Below are 18,005 nucleotides of genomic sequence, written 5' to 3' on the forward strand. Positions count from 1 at the left end.
AGAGATAATCCAATCCTTTGCACTAAGTCCAAGGCCTTTGAGACACTACCTATACCTTTGTGGCCTTGCCTTCCAGTGTTGATCAATTAGCATTTATGTAAGAGTGTTGGAGATGTGAGATTGGGTGTAAAGGCCTTCCTCCAATAAAGCAATCCAAGGCAGAAGTGCTTTCTTCAGAATTCACATAAGGTCTTATTTATTTCTTTCATAGGCACACATCACATTAAACCTTGTGGTATTTTGATTTATATTTTACCTCCCCAACCAGACTATAAGAGTCTTGAGGGCTTCACCTCTCTTTCCCATAAGGCTTGGTACATAGTCTCTCAGTAAATATTTTTTTAAAGGTGATTTGAAGATTGTGTTGAATAGAAGTTAGAATGTGTTGATTAAGGATCATAGATTCTGAGTTGGAAGAGGCCTGAGAGGTCATGAATCCAATTCCTGCATTTTATAGATAAGACATAACTAAATGATATTAATTGATGACAAAGATTGCATGAATTTCTTTGTTTTCAGAACAGAATAAGGAATTTCTAATCCCCCCCACACACACACACCGAAGCCTGGGATATCAAGGCACAGGAAATAAGTAAAGAACCTCACAATGCATTTTTTCTTCTTCCCTCTTGCTTCTGATTTTCACTCATTTTCCTAAATGAAGCTAGCATGACATTTTAGTCCCACATAGCTTCACTGTAATAATTACTGAAGTATAAATTTTAATATGAATTTTTTCTGAAAAAGAAAAAGGCATTGAGAAAAATTGCAAAATATAAACAAGAAAAAGAAAAACTAATGATAAAGAATTCACCAGAATGAGTATCTGCTACAAGAACATATTGTAGTGGGAAGAACTTTGACCTGAGGGTCAGGAGACCTGTTTTCTACTTTGATAATTCAAATGTTAACTATGTGATTTTGAACAATATGTTTCATGCCTCTCTTGAGGCATGAGTTAGTTTTCTCATCTAGATGGACTAGATCCTTTCTCAGATCCCTTCCAGCTCTAAAATTGTGTAACTCAATTCATCAATATTTGTCTTAGGTAAAGGGCAGTGAGTTCCAAAAAGTATTGTTTTAATAAAACAACAAAAAGTTTGTTTTTAATGTATTTCTTTAATCAGCTGTTATGATTTGGGCTACACATATATAAATATGTAAATAAATGCATTATCTTTTTGTAAAATTTCAGTGTTAATCTTTGCCTCAATTGGCTCTTCTCCCAATAATCATTGTATCAGGCAGATGATAGTAGACTTATTCTTTTTGTGGGGGGGGCAGTAGCAATGGGGTTAGGTGACTTATCCAAGGTCACATAGATATTAATGTCAAGTATCTGAGGTTGGATTTGAATTCAGGTCCTCTTGACTCCAGAACTAGTACTCTATCCACAGTGCCACCCAGCTGCTCTACACCAGATGGGTTCTTGAAGGCCATGCTGTAGGAGAACTCAAACTCCAGCAGATCCTATCAAACTGGAATGATTTTGAACAGAACCTGATCAGCAGAGTATCAGCTTGATTGAGTTAAGGAGAGTCCCAGATCAGGAATCAGGTTAAGAGATATTTTTAAAAAAGCCACATGTAGGAAGTCTACATGAAGGGATTTTGCAATATGCATTGATAGAAAATTTACTTGCACTGATAAAATTCTTTTGATATGCTTGATTGCATGGTTCTGTGTCAACCACTTAAATCTTATCTTTTTAAAAATTAAATTTTAGTTCATTCTAAGAAGATCTTCTCTCCCTCCTGCTCACCCCAATTGAGAAAAAGAGAAAACATTAAACTGTTTGTTTTGCATGTGTATAGACAAGAAAAAATTCCAGCATTGACTATGTAAAAAAAAAATGGACACGTCTCAATCACTCTTAGTACTCTTAGTCCAGCATCTCTCTAACAAGGAATGTGTATCATGTTTTATCATGAATCCTTTGGAATCATAACTGGTTATTGCATTTTTCAGAGTTCCCAGCTCTTTCAGTTATTTGTACTTACAATATTGTCATGATAAAATTTCTCCTGATTCATTTTTCTCTTGTTATCAGTTCATTTAAAAGTCTTTTCTGAAACTGTGCCCTCCATCTTTTTTGATAACACAACCGTTTTCTTTCACATTAATTTACCATAATTTGTTCAACTTTTCCCCAATTGATGGAAATCTCAATTTTCAATTCTTTACAATAGCAAAAAAAAAAAAGAGCTGCCATACTTTTATACATGTGAGTCTATTTCCTTTTTCTTCTGCTTCATTGGTGTATAGAAGTAATAATGAGATTGATGACATTTAGGGAATAATTCCAAATTGCTGTCTAGAATCAGTCACATTATCTTTTCAAAGATGCCTGCCAGTCTACCCTCTGAGAAGATACAACTCGTATTGTATGTTAATCATGATGCTACAAAAATACCAGCTATTCATGAAGGCATTAGTTTAATAAAAGGGATGGAACTAGTCCTCTAGTAGAATTAAACAATTTTCTATTTGATTCCATTTGAGATATTAAATGACCTATTTTTGGAAATTTTTTGATTTGGAATATAATAACTGGAAGGAACTGGAATTATATTGATGAAGAAAAGGCATCCTGATCAACTCTCATACTGAGTTAGTGGAAAAGAGAACTCATTTTTTTGACTTATGTTTTGTCCAATGACGATTCTCTTATTCATTTTCTATCTTTTCCAATAATCTTTTCTTGTCATTTTTCAGTTATGATCCATTCTTCATGACTGTATTCAAGGTTTTTCTTGGAAAAGATACTGAAATTCTTTGCCATTTCTTTCTCCAGATCAGGGTTAAGTGATTTTTTTCAAGGTCACCCAGCTAATAAGTGTTGGAGGTCCAATTTGAATTCAGGTCTTCCAGACACCAGGCCTGTTATTCTATATCCACTGAGCCATTTAGCTGCCTCCAATAATCTATTAGTATGCTAAAAACTACTACTATTAGCATCATTCATTCAAATGATAATTCCTGATTATGTTTATAGTGTACTAAGTTCTAAGGGAGTTGCTAACAAGTATGATACTTGGTTTTCAGAGAATTTTACAATTGCAGGATGCCTTACAGCTGATAGTTGAGCGCTTTCATTTTGCAGATGAGAAAATATGCCAAGAGAGGTTAAATGACTTAACTAAAGACACAAACAGAGAAAGTCAGAGTTAAAGAACTCAAAGACAAGTCTCCAGACTTCAAATCAATTCATTTTTATAGAATAGCACACTTTTCCCTCAAGGAACTCACAGTCTGTTCAGGAAAACAAATATGTATAGATTGACAGTAGAACAAAGCAATTTATGATAGGTGTCAGGTGTCAGATGAGTAAGAGAGACAATGGAATTATGGAAATAGGAGGTAATGAAGAATTTAGGATGGAGTGATCATTTAGGTTGGTCCTTGAAAGGTGAATTAAATTTCTATAGTTTGAAAAAAATGGGAAAGATTATTTCTGAGGGAAGTGCAAAGGATCATAGAACCCAGAGCTGGAAGGAGTCAGAGATAAACTTTTATTTAATTCAACTAACTTGTTTTATGATGAGAATTTTGCAGTGAGATGGAGAAGTGATTTATCCAGATAGTAAGAAGCAGAGATCAGCTTTGGACCCAGGACTTCTTAGTCAAGATTAAAATGTTCTCCCTAATTTTATTGAAAAGGTTATGTGAATGGCATTTTAGGACAGTAACTAGACCAATTTGAGCACAGTAGAGTCAATAAAGGGGTATAGTGAGGGATTAGGCTAAATGTGTGAGTTGGGCCTTGTGGAAGTCTTTGAATGGCAGATTAATAAATAGCTTGCAGGCAATTAATAGACATGGATAGTTATTTAAAAAAATGACAGGATAAAAGTGTTGTTAAATTGCATCTCCTAAAGTATCATATCTTCATGATGCTTTTGTTGAAATAAAATATATTATCTCAATTCATCAGACTTTCAAATGCTAACTGGGTGCAAGCAACTTTGCTAAATACTGTAGATAAAGACAAAAATGAAATAGTCCATGTTCTTGAGTAGCTTTTAGTCCACTGAGGAGAAAGAAACATGCAAAAAATATTGCACAAATCAGGAAGTAAAGGGAAAGAAGAAATATTGAAGTGTTCTGGGAATATCTGAGACAAAAATACTAACAAATGGGGGGACTCAAGGTGACTTGGGTGCTCATCCCTGAGAAATGATTTGGAATAAGCTGCTTTAATTGTGCTCATCTCTTAGTCTGTCCTTGGGAATTTCTTATATTGAAGACATTTTACCCCCAAATATTTCAGGGCATTTATTTTTCTAGAAACCAAGACATTACACATGAAGAAGCCAGTAAAAATAACATTATAGTTTAAATTTAAACCATTCATATACCTTATTGTGTTTCTTTATTGAACTAAATATGAGTAAGAGAAATCACCTGGGCTTTAGAGGCAGCTGTAGCACATTGCCTACATATTGTCAGTTGAACTATTTTCTAAAAAAAAAAAATTAATCTTAACCTTCATCTTAAAGTCTTTTTTTTCTTTTCATTTGCAACATTTTGTACCCTCTGTCTCTGCAACATTGTTAACTGAATATCTTTTTTTTCAGGAATATTTCTTGTTTGTTGGGGGCATTATAACATTATTATTAATACATTATTTAATGCAATGTCTTTTAGTATTATTTAAGAAAAAACCTGAAGTACCACTCACTTATTTATTGATAGACACTATTCTCCAAGGGGAAAGAGTAGGGACTACCTGTAATGATCGACTTGGCTTTCTGCCCTTTGAAGCTTCCTACTCATCACCCTGTGGTCTCAGTCCTGCCCTCATTTATTGGAACTGATCCTGTTTTTAAATAGGAAAAATATAAGGAGCATAGAACATAGTAGCTGTTTAATAAATGTTTTTTAATTAAATCATTAGTTCACTTGCTCAGCATCAAGTCATCCTTTTTAACAGTGCCATTCTGATTCTAGCATTATTTTCATTAACTGGAATCTTACCTTTGTGGGTGAGATTGAATGGTTGAAATTTCAATTGTTGAAAATTGAAATGGTTAAAATGGTTTCCAGTTTTAAACAGTGGACACTCATTTCCCTATAACCTGAGACATTTCCTTGATTTACTGTCAAGTGCTCTGGTTTCTTTCAAATGGGGGCGGGAGGTGGTGAGAATGTTTCTTTACCTTCCCAGTCTTCAAAGAAGGAAAATCCTGCCCTCACTCACCAATATTTGGGTCTCCTATTTATTCTTATGGAACTCTCTGACAATAGCCCTCAGACCAGGGTTTAATCTCTTGACTTTTCTTCCTCTTATGTTCTGTGCATTGTTGCCCTGTCTTCCAAGGTTGTTTGCTCTATCCTATGGGTGCTAGCCAGGAGTGGTTTGTCCTATTTCACTATTGGTAACACCTTGATTTTAGCACCATCAGAAAATGATGTTTTGAAAAATTTCCTCAGATAATGCATATGTCCCTGGGATTTTAATTCTTTAGACATCAAGCAGACAATGTATTTTTAAGTCCTTTAATATTGAATTGTATTTTCCAAGACTCAAGAAAAAAGTAGACAATAATAAGATCTTCTCCAGAATATAAGGTTTATCATCTTTCTATTGAGAAGTGAAATTGATGTTCCCTATGGACTTGGGCCAGGGACCTATACGTTCTCTTTATTTCTATATTTGTTCTATAATTTTTAGATATATAGCATACTCTGTGGCCAACCATCTAATTGTTTTTGCTTTGTTTAGTTTTTTATGTATTGTTATTTTATTTTTTTCCAATTACTTGCAAAGATGGTTTTCAACATTTATCTTTTTTAAAATTTTGGAGTTCCATATTTTTTTATCTCCCACCCTTCCCACCTTTTTTCCCCATGGTAGTGAAAAATCTGATATAGGCTGCACATGTACAATTATGTTTAACATATTTCCATATTAGTCATTTTATGAAAGAATAACCAGAACTAAAGGGGGGGAAACCATGCGAAAGAAGGAAAAAAAATAAAAGAAATTTTAAAAAATGAAAAATAGTATGCTTTGGTGTGCATTGAGACTTTATAGTTTTTTTCTTTAAATGTGAATGGCATTTTCCAACACAAGTCTTTTGACTTGATTACTGAACTGCTGAGAGAAGCTGTGTCCATCATACTTGATCATCTCAAAATCCTGTTGTAATGTGTACAATGGTCTCCTGGTTCTGCTCACTTCACTCAGCATCAGTTCATGCAAGTCTTTCCAGGCTTTTCTGAAGTCCACTCACTCTTGATTTCTTACAGAGCAATACCATAATTTCCAGTTCTTTGTCATTTACAAAAGAGAGCTACTGTAAATATTTTTGTACATGTGGGTCTTTTCCCCTTTTTTTATCTTTTTGAGATACAGACTTAGTAGTGATTTTGCTGAATAAAAGGGTATTGACAGTTTAATTGCACTTTGGGCATGGTTCTAAATAACTCTCCAGAATTGTTGGATAATTTCATAAATCCACCAACAATTCAACCATCTAATTGTAAGGAAAACTATTTTTCCTTTAGGTGGGAAAACTTCTAAACACATTCCTATGAAAAGACTTAAGATTTTATTTATTTGGTAGTTTATAAATGTATCTAATTGAAAATATTTGGTCTATTTTTTTAAAAAATGACTTGTTTAATCCATTCACCAGAATGAAGAAGTAACTCTGAATGATGGACTGGAAATCAAGTGAGACCTTAAAGCCCTCTGTTTTTCTGAATGATGTGTGTGTGTGTGAGTGTGTGTGTGTGAGAGAGAGAGAGAGAGAGAGAGAGAGAGAGAGAGAGAGAGAGAGAGAGTGAAAGAAAGAGAAAAGGAGAGAGCAAAGGAAGAGACTAAAACATGAAGCTATTCTGATGTCAGACCTTTTTCTAAGCAAAGTGTTTTGTAAGCCTCAAAGCTCTATTTAATGTAAGTTGTTAGTGCTGTTATATTATTATAATTATTACAGACTAAGTGGGAAGAAATTAAGACAATTTAATACTCATAGATTAATAGGGGTGTAAAGAAGGTAATGAACAATTTTCTTCTAAAAAGCAGTTGGGATCAGATTGGAACAGAAAGGGTCAAGTACTTGAAATAGTCTGTGGGCAACCTCAGAGGTGAATAGGCTTTTCTGCTGGCATCATGGAGAGGAAATATTAAGTCAATTAGAGTTTATAATAGTTTAATGATGTTGTTTATCAGACAAAAGCACAAGCTAATTAATTGATACTTTTTTCAATGAAGAATTATATTTTTGTGGGAAAAGTATAAGTGATTGTATCTTGGGTTAAGTCCCTATTCCTCACATTTATCTATGTTTACTAAAAGCTACTCTTTATGTCTGTTACTCTACACATACCTACACACACACACACACACACACACACACACACACACACACACGCACACACACACACACAACCTAAGTAGCAACTTTCTAAAGCATACATATAATGCTTAGGAGGAGTTAATTAATCTCCACTGGGATAAATCTCAAATCCCTCCTATTCAGCCCTAACGTCTCTACTGACCTCTAGTCTTACATCTCTGCCTATCAGACATTTCAAGCTGTATGTCTTATAAACATCTCATATTCAACATGTCTAAAGCTGAATTTATCGTCTTTTCCCCCAAACCCTTCCTTCTTGCTAAGTTCTCCACTGCTATTGAGGTATCAACATTTCCCAACTCTGCAGCCTCTGGGCCATACTGAACTATTCACTCTCCTTCATGTCTGTCCAATCTGATGTCTAACCCTGTCATCTTAGCTCTGTAATATTTCATATACATATTCTTTTCTCTTCTCTGACACTGCTTTCAAGCCTCACATAGGCCCTTATCACTTCAAAACTGGATTATTGCAATAGCTTACCTGTTGATTTTCTAATTGCAAGGTGTTCTATACTCAATTCCATTCTTCACTCAGTTGTCAGTGATCCTCCTGAAGCTCAGGTCTGATCATGTCACCCTCCCTTCTCAATAGACCCCAGTGTTTCCCTGTCTGTCAACTCCAGAATGAAACAGAAAATTTGGTATTCAAACTCTTCTATCACCACCTTTCCAGTTTTCTTAAACCTTAGAGTTCCTTAAATATCCTACAACTAAAATCTCACCTTCTACAGAAAGCTTTTTCTAAGCCAACTTTAATCTAGCACCATGCTGATGATTTCCACTTTATCCTATAAATTTTGTAGGTTATCTCATTATTAGGCTGTGAGCTTCTTCTGAGCAGAGACTCTTTTGCTTTTCTTTATTTTCTCAGTGCTTAACACAGGCCCTGGCACAGAGAGGGTGCTTAGTAAATGTTTATTGACAGACTGACTGATTCAGGTCAATATAAACATGTTATTTTTATTATTGTCATTATCTCATTCTTTTAATCTTTTTGATGGGGTTCAGATAAAATTGGTCATAAAGTCAGTATCCTGTTCTTAATGTTCTATAGAGTAGTGTGCAATTGGAGAAAATCACTGGGTTTTTTTTTTTTGGTAATTGACTAAAAGTATTGGGATACTCCTTTTCTCTAGACTCTTTGAAAGCTTTGTGGCAATTCCAGTAGTAGAGAGGACAAATGGATCACAGGAATGGCACCCTGTTCCCATATGGTTTTAATTTCTGCTACCAAATTTCTTGACATTGAAAATTTTTTATTCCTTGGAATTTGGATATTGAATATTAAGCATGGTGACATCTTAAAAATATTATTGTTAAATTTCTTTGACTTGGTTTTGTGCTTGGATTGTGCTGGTGGTCTTTCAGACTGATTCTTTTAGAGCAATGCCTGGGTTTGAATATAGCTTTGATGTTGAACCTTTTGATATGTTTTGGGATTTGTATTGTCTTAAGGAAGCATTCTGTGCTATTATTCTGCCCTCCTGAGAATATTTCCGGGTATGCAGTGGATTCTGTATTTTTGCAGCCTTCAATGATATGTTGCACCGTCTAAACCACTTCTTTGCATGATTTACATTGATCAATAATCCAGATGACTTAATGACAACTTTTCTGTAATTTCTGGTCACAAATACCTGATTTTTAGTCTGTCAAAATGCCTCTATTTCTGAAAACATGCCTGTATATCTCAGCCATTTATTACACAAAAGGTATATCTAGTGCTTAGCATTATTCTCTGTACATAATAAATACTCGATAAATGCTTGTTGATTGATTTGGCCCTATAGATGACCAAATATTTTCTATATCTCCTTCTTCAAGAATTCTCTCTCTTTTCATTTCTGTTTCTCAATACTCTATATTATATTTTATTGTTAGTAAATTGTTTTTTATTACTTGCCTTGTGTTCACTGCAATCTTTAAAGTTTTTATTTTCAATTATTGATTGTCAAAAATTTCTATGTTCTTTTTGTTGTCTTCAGTTAGGAAACTGGTGGTCAGCTTTTCTACTATATTCACAAGATATTGCTATAATCTTCCAATGTCTTTATGTAGATATTCTACTATTTTCTCTTTCTTTGGTCAGGGTTTAATTTAATGCCTTTTCTTAAGATCTTAATCTCTACCTTTACTCCACTGGTTGTGCTTGTGGGTAATAGTTCTTTTGTTTATTTTTAAGTGGAATTTCTTTTTTTTTTTTGAACTGATTGTTTTTATTTTATTTCTTCCAATTACATGGAAAGATAGTTTTCAACATTCATCCTTTTACAAAGTTTTGAGATCCACATTTTTCTACCACCCTCTACTCCCCCCCAACCCCCTTGGTAGTGAACAATCTGATATAAGTTGTGTATGTTCAATTGTATTTAACATTTTTCCATATTAATAAAGTTGTAAAAGAAGAATTGGGGGTGGCTAGGTGGTGTAGTGGATAAAGCACAGGCCCTGGAGTCAGGAGTACCTGGGTTCAAATCCGATCTCAGACACTTAATAATTACCTAGCTGTGTGGCCTTGGGCAAGCCACTTAACCCCATTTGCCTTGCAAAAACCTAAAAAAAAAAAAGAATTGGAACTAAGGGGGGGAACCATGAAAAAGAAAAAACATAACAGAAATTTTTAGAGGTAACCACAGTAAATTTTGCTCTGCATTCAGACTTCAGAGCAATCTGTTTGGTTGTGGATGGCATTTTCCATAACAAGTCTCTCTGGATTGTCCTTAATCATTAAACTGCTGAGAGGAGTTGAGCTCATCATAGTTGATCATCTCACAAAGTTGTTGTTAATGTATACAATGTTCTCCTGATTCTGCTCAAGTCACATAGCAGCAGTCTTTTCTAAAGACTGCCCACTCTTGATTTTTTATAAAACAATAGCACTCCTAGCTTTCATATACTATACCTTGTTTAGCCATTTCCCAATTGTTGGGCTTTCCCAAATTTTCCAATTCTTTGTCACAACAAAAAGAACTGCTATAAATATTTTTGCATATGTGAGTCTTTTCCCCTTCTTTATGATCTCTTTTGGATATAGACCTAGTAATGGTAGACAATAGTTCTTTTAGAGTCATGATCTAGTCCAGGTTTATCTTTGTAGCTGGACTTTTCAGAACACTTTGTCATCCTGTTACAAAGTTTACAACGTAAATGGTGGTATATAAATTCAGAACTTTTATATTCTTTCTCAAATAATGTGGAAGAATTCATTTATTTAAGATAGCAACAGTATATAACCATATTTTCTGAATTATGCTATTTTGACATGGTTTATCTATTCATGACAGAAGCTCAAGAAGGGGTTTTTGGAATTGCATTTTAAATATGTTCAACTCCTTTTCAAAATCAGTTTGTATATTGGCTTTTTTGCCATGTGTTTCATGTTTAAATAGAATTTTTGAAGTTCAAATGGAGATTTTTCAGTGTCTTTAGGGCCTTCAGTTTTTTCTTCTCTTCAGAGTTAAGGAATTCATCAATTTCTGCTTTTATTTTATCTTGGGTTTAGGAATTAAGTTATTTCTTATGATTGCCCTGAATTGATCTGAAATACATTGTTTCATTACTTGGAGTGGAGAATATCATTGACAAAAAACAGTATGAAGCTCTTGCCTATAACAGGTAAGAACTGTATGCAATCTTGTTAAGATGTGTATTGGACACATAATAGAAGCATCATATCTGCAGTAATTTTCATGCATTCTTGGGGTTTGTCCTCTTTAGCAGGCAGTACTGTATGCTCTGAAACATTCTAAGCAGAGGACTGCTGATAAAGCATATTATTTATCACAGACAGATAACTGATGGATTTAGGGTATGGACTAAGACATACATGTGTGTACATAAACATGCATGTGTATGCACATATGTATACATATGGTCAATGAGGGGTTTATTTTGCATTACTATGCGTATTTGTTACAAGATATTTGCTTTTTATTTTTCATTCTTCCTCCCCACCCCCATACAATGGAGTTAAAAGGGAGATTAAAAGAATAGATTTCTGTTAACTTTTTTTTATAAAAAGTAGAGATGGGGAGATGTGTTTCAGAAGTGAAATGTTGCATGGACTTCAGAATGAGATAAATTGTATTATAAGTTTTACTTAACTTTTATTTTGTCCCAAGAGACTCAAAAAGCAGGAATAATCTGCACATGTATGTAATATAAAAGTCAAATGCATCAATAATGAAAATTTTAAAAAAATTAAAGCAGGTGACATGTTGGTACTTTGGATTTATCACAATTCACCTTGCTTTTTTGTGGTACCAAAACAAGGAGCACTACTCACTCTGCTGTCCTCCATGTCAAATTGAGAATAGAACTAATCAACAGTACAACACCATACCATCTATTTCTTAGATTCACAGATGTGATTAAATCATATTGGCCAAAGTCTTAAAACAATCACCAGTATGTGCCAAATTGACTGATATTGGAGGATACCCATAAGATTTTCATATAGTGGTCTCAGAAGAAACAGAGTGTCTGGCTGTATCTGGACTTGAAAATCAGGAAGACCTAAATTTGAATCCTTTCTTAGTCATTTACCAGCTCTGAAACCACATGAAAGTCATCTAACTGCTCTCAGTCTCAGTTTTCTTACCTGTAAAATAAGGACAACATAACAACTGCCTTACAGAGTTTTTGTGGGAGTCAAATGAGGTAATGTCATGTATAATAATCTGTAAAGTGCTCTATAAGTGATTGATATTGATGTAATTACATCACTGTGATAGACATTCTTTTATTTTCCCAATACTCTTTTCTCCTCACCATCATAGGAATGGTAGAATGAGTTTTAGGGAGAGATTTACTACTACTACTACTACTACTACTACTACTACTACTACTACTACTACTACTGTTACAGTTGTTACTGCTACTGCTTCTGTTGCTACTACTACTATTACTACCAATATTAGCACAAGCTTGAGCTAATTTTGACCAAGAAAACACAGGTGCTCCATCAGCCAGCACCACACCATCCATATGTAGAATCATTGATTACAGCATATTGAGAAGTTTTGAGTTCGGTGGACAAGTTCACTTATCTTGGCAGTGTTTTTTCCAAGGAGGTTCACATTGACAATGTTGTTGACACAAGTATTGCCAGAACTAACTCAATATTTGGGAAGCTCCAAAAGAAAATAAGGGAGAGAAGAGGTATTAGATTGACTACCAAACTGAAGGTCTACAGAGCCATTGTGCTGACTTCATTGGTGTATGCCTATGAAACCTGTACAGTGTACCAGCACCATTCAAAGAAATTGAATTGCTTCCATTAAAATTGTCTTAGGAAGATTCTGAAAATCACCTGGCAGGAGAAGATACCAGACACTGAGGTCCTTTCTCAAACTAAACTGCCTAGCATTCCAACATTACTATAGAGAGTGAAACTACGATGGACTGGACACATTCTTAGAATGCCAGACATAAGCTTGCCAAAAAAAACAAAATTATTTTATGGAAAACTCACAAAGGGCAAGTACTCACTCACAAGGGAGTCAGAAAAAGTGATACTAAGATACCCTGAAGGTCTCCTGGAAGAACTTTATAATTGATTGTGTAGCATGGGAAACACTGGTACAGGACCACCCAGCAGAGTGTGCCTTCATCAATGAGGGTGCTGCACTCTGTGAGGAAGGCAGAAGTAAAGCAGTTCAAAGGAAAGGTGACATAGTATGTTTAGAGAAACACCCCAGTTGTTCACATGGACTAAAATGTGCTTGACATGTGGTACAGCATTCTGAGCTCATATTGGTCATATTGGTCACAGTCTGACACATTGTACTTTGTCCCAAATATAGCAATGACATTTTGATCTTCTTCAATAATGAAGGGCAAGAACCACTGCTACCACTACTACCACTATATCATCCAGATAATCAAATGCCTATAGCAAATGAGGTTAAAATTTGCTTTTGACTACCTTAGAAGGCAAAATTATGATGTATCTATAGTTCTGGATATTTGTTCAGCCAAATAAGTCCAACCTACTTCCTTTAATCTCTAAAAGATTTGTGCTCATTTTCCAATTGCAAAACCACGAGATTCTAGGAAGGATTTGAAATTTTTGCCTTCAGTTTCTAGGAATTTCTGATAATGATGTTGCAGAATGAAATACATAGGTACCCGTTTTTTGTTTTGCATAAAAAATCAAATAGAGCCAAGATCAGAAAGAAATCATAAAATTTGGAAAACATGTTTATAGATAAAAGCCTCATATCTCAAATATATAAAGATTTTTTAAAATCTGTAAGATTACAGACCATTCTCTAATTGAGAAATGACCAAAGGATATAATATGCAACTTTAAGAAGAAGATATCAAAACAATTTATAGTAATTAAAAATGCTATAAATCAGTTTTGATTAGGAAAATGAAAATGAAAACAATGTTGAGATATTTTAAACCTATCAAATTGGCTAAAATGATTGAAGGAAGAAGTGATAAATGGAGGGGATATGAAAAATTGAGGTAATTCTTTGTTGGTGTAATTTTGAATTAATCCAACCATTTCACAGAGCAATCTCAAATTATGCTCAAAAAGTTATTAAACTACCTATACACTTTGACCTAGAAATGCCACTACTAGTGGTAGTGATTAGGGAAAGATTATTAGACAAAAAAGAAAAGAACTTATATGTTCTAAAACATTTATAGCAACTATCTTGTGGTGGTAAAAGACTGGAAATTGAGTGGATGCCCATCAATTGGGAATAGTTGAACAATTTGTAGTATATGATTGTGATGGAGTACTATTGTGCCAAAAGAAATTATGAACTCAATGGTCTTAGAAAAATGTGGATAGATTTGGATAAATTAATGAGAATGAAATGAGTAGAAATAAAAGAAAACATTATATATATAGTAATAGTGATGTTTTAAAAACAAGTCTGTGACTAAATCATTTTGACTTTTATAAATACCCAAATTACCTACAAAGGACATATAAAGGAAGATGCTATCTGCATTCAAAGAAAGAATGTATATAATGACTTTATAGATTGTAGTCATCTCTATTGTGGGGAGAGGAAAATCATCTCTAGGGGAGGGGAGGGGAAAAAGGAAAAGAAATTTACACGATAACTTTATTATATCTTTAATAGGAATAGCATATTATACAAATAGATTTGCAATTTCAAGTGCAGTTTTTTATTATAATGTGCAATAACAAGGCTTGTTTTATGTCATTATTAAAAATAAAATTAATAAACATTTAAAAATAATAGAAATAATATGGCCAGATACATTATTATAGAACCTTAAATCTGATGGTTTTCTACCAGAGCATTTGGGTTCAAAGTCAAAATCTAAGAGTTTGAGATTATGGGAAAACAATATCAAATTCTTTTTTGACCCCAATCATCTTCCAAAATATTTGCAGTTTATTTGGCAATTTAAGTACAACTGGCTTCAAATGGGTTTGTGATCTCTTCATTCAAATATTTCCTACAACAGGGGTTTTCTGTTTGGTTCATAGATTACTGGGAGGTACTAAGACCTTTTCAAAGAGTACTTTAAATAAAAACTATTTTCCTATTAATATTAAGTTATTTACCTATTAAAATACTCTTCTTCTTTCCAACTACATAACTGTGCTAGTCTTGATTTTCTTAATGTATTTCAACCCAAACAGCACATTAGAACAAATTGAATGCAAAAGCCAATATTTTAATTCAGCTCTTATATATGCCAGATATTAAAGAAATTGAAAAAGATATATAAAATTCTAAGCAATAAAGAAATTAAAATATGTAAAACAATGCCACTCTTCTCACTAAATATTTTTGTTTTGGAACTATAGTCCTTTTTCATAAAATGTTATCATGTAATAGTTGGCAGTTTAAATATATAGTATAGCTATTTTTTTAGGATTTTGCAAGGCAAATGGGGTTAATTGGCTTGCCCAAGGTCACACAGCTAGGTAATTATTAAGAGTCGTCTGAGGCCGGATTTGAACTCAGGTACTCCTGACTCCAGGGCTTGTGCTCTATCCATAGTGCCACCTAGCCGCCCCTAGTATAGTTATTTTAATGAATTAATAAATATATAAAAATTTTTCTCACATTGAAAAATGTCATTAAATGAAGCCAATTAGAAACAGCTAAGGAGAACTGATTGATAAGCTTTAGTGTGAGAATTTGCACCTTGGAAATAGGAAAATATTGCAATTCAATGCTTGGCTCATTGTTTGTTGACTATTTAGGCTTAAGAAAGTGATAGAAGAATTCTAATAATGTAGATTTTACTTAAAAGTATGTCATGTATACTTTTTTGAGAGCTGATTATAAAATACTTGTCAGAACTCTTTTGGATCTTCAATAATTCTTCAATAATTTTTTAAGAGTGAAAGGAGGTCCTGAGACCATAATGTTTTGGAATTGAACAATGCAGATTATAATCCCCTCCATGACTTTTCATCCTATATGACTCTTGTTCTTGTTGATACATTCATCACAGGATATCCACTCAGCATTCTGAAGAATCAGAAATCTAGAGTTAGAAGAAACTTCAGAAGTCACTTAGTTTAACCCTTTCATTCTACAGATGAAGAAACTGAGACCTAAGGAATTTAATTGGCTTTCCCAAAGGTTACTCAGGAAGTATGAGATGGGATTTGAAAACAGGACTTCAGGCTTCAAAGACAGTTCTCTTTCCATTATACCATGCTGTCTTTTTCTTGATTTCTTCTCACACTTCACACTTCTCATACCAATGGGAACTTCTGATTAACCCTTCTCTTCCCTTGCCACATGAGTAGTTTATCTTCTCTTCCCTTCAAATATGTCCCAAATGCTTTTCATTTCCTGCTCTTTTTGAAGTTCTCATTAGAAATCTGTTGTCAGTCTGATTGTACCCACAATGTGCTATTCCATTTCCCTTTGTGTGATATTCATTTTCAATCATGCAACAGAAAATTGATATTTAAAAGATGAACTTGTGTTTCCAGAAGAAATTTGGAGGGGTCATTAAAGGAACTTTGCAAATATTTGAAGCCAAAGTGGTTACATAGGTTGGGACTGAAGTTTCATGTACATGTTTCCAATGCCTTTGCAACACAGCAACACTTCCTTTTTTTCCAAAATTCTTCAAAATTTATTATACTACTTAGAATTTTAACTGTTTTATCCGTTTAGAAATGAATTATATGACACACAATGAAAATCAACTGGTGGTCTTATTATAAACTAGAATAAAACATTATTTTTGTTATAATCTTCTTAGCAATATTTAAACAGTGTATATATAGATTTATTTTAAAAATCTGTATTAATTTTTTGTTTTCAAATATATCTCTCTTTCATAACTTACCTACTAAGTCATCCTTTGTAATCTAGTGTATAAATCCAAGTAGCCAATACAAGAATGAGTCTGATGGCATGTATATGCAAAGGTACGCACTCATTATCCTCCATACAGTCCTCTACAAAGAAGAAAGGAGGTGTATCTTCTCCTTCTTTGAGATAAAATTGTTTATTATAAAGCTTTCCATATAGACAAGGCATTAGCATTAGGGATCACACACTAAAGATTCCTATAATTAGGACTAGTCACTATACTGATCTTAACTTTAAACATTCCCACCACCAGTGGATTTTATACCAGGAATCATGGATCATGTTAGGATACCCTGGACCAGGGTTGATATTTCTGGGAATGTTGATGAATTTCATGATTAAGCAGAAAGATACACACACACACACACACACACACACACACACACACACACATGCACACACTGACACACAAAATTTACTAGCTAGGAGAACAAGGAATAGTTTACCTGTTAGATCACTGGAAATGGGGGGGGCAGTTTATGACCAAAGAAGAGATAAAGAACATTATAAAAACTAAACTGGATGATTTTAATTACATTAAATTAAAAAAGGCTTTGCACAAACAAAACACTGTAATCGAGATTAAAAGGAATAAAGTCAATTGGGAAATAATTTTTATAACTAGTGTTTCTGACAAAGGATTCATTTCTAAAATATATAGAGAGCCGAGTCAAATTTATAAAAAAAAAGTCATTTCACAACTGTTAAATAGTCAAAGGATATGGAAAGGCAATTCTCAAGACAAAGAAATCAAAGCTATCTATAGTCATACAAAAATTGCTCTAAATCATTATTGATTAGAGGAAATGCAAATTAAAGCATGTCTGAGGTACCACCTCACATAGCTCAGATTTGACAATATGACTAGAAAGGATAATGCCCAATATTGGAGGGGATGTTGGAAAACTGGGCCACTAATGCATTGTTGGTAGAATTGTGAATTGATCCAACGTTTCTGGAGAGCAATTTTGGAATTATACCAAAAGGGCAAGAAAAATGTACATACACTTTGATCCAGTAATACTACTTTTGGGTCTGTATCCTGAAGAGATCATGAAAAAAGGTAAAAATTCCACATGTACAAAAATATTCATAACAACTCTTTTTGTAGTTGTAAAGAATTGGAAATTGAGGGGATGCCCATCAATTGAGGGATGACTGTATATGTGATGGAACACTATTCTTCTATAAGAAATCATGAGAGTCAGGATCTCAAAAAAGTCTGGAAAACTTGCAAGAACTGATATTGAGTGAAATGAGCAGAGCCAAAAGAACATTATACACACTTACAACTACAACTA

The sequence above is a fragment of the Macrotis lagotis genome, chromosome X (assembly GCF_037893015.1).
Source record: "Macrotis lagotis isolate mMagLag1 chromosome X, bilby.v1.9.chrom.fasta, whole genome shotgun sequence".
In the NCBI taxonomy this organism is placed as follows: domain Eukaryota; kingdom Metazoa; phylum Chordata; class Mammalia; order Peramelemorphia; family Peramelidae; genus Macrotis; species Macrotis lagotis.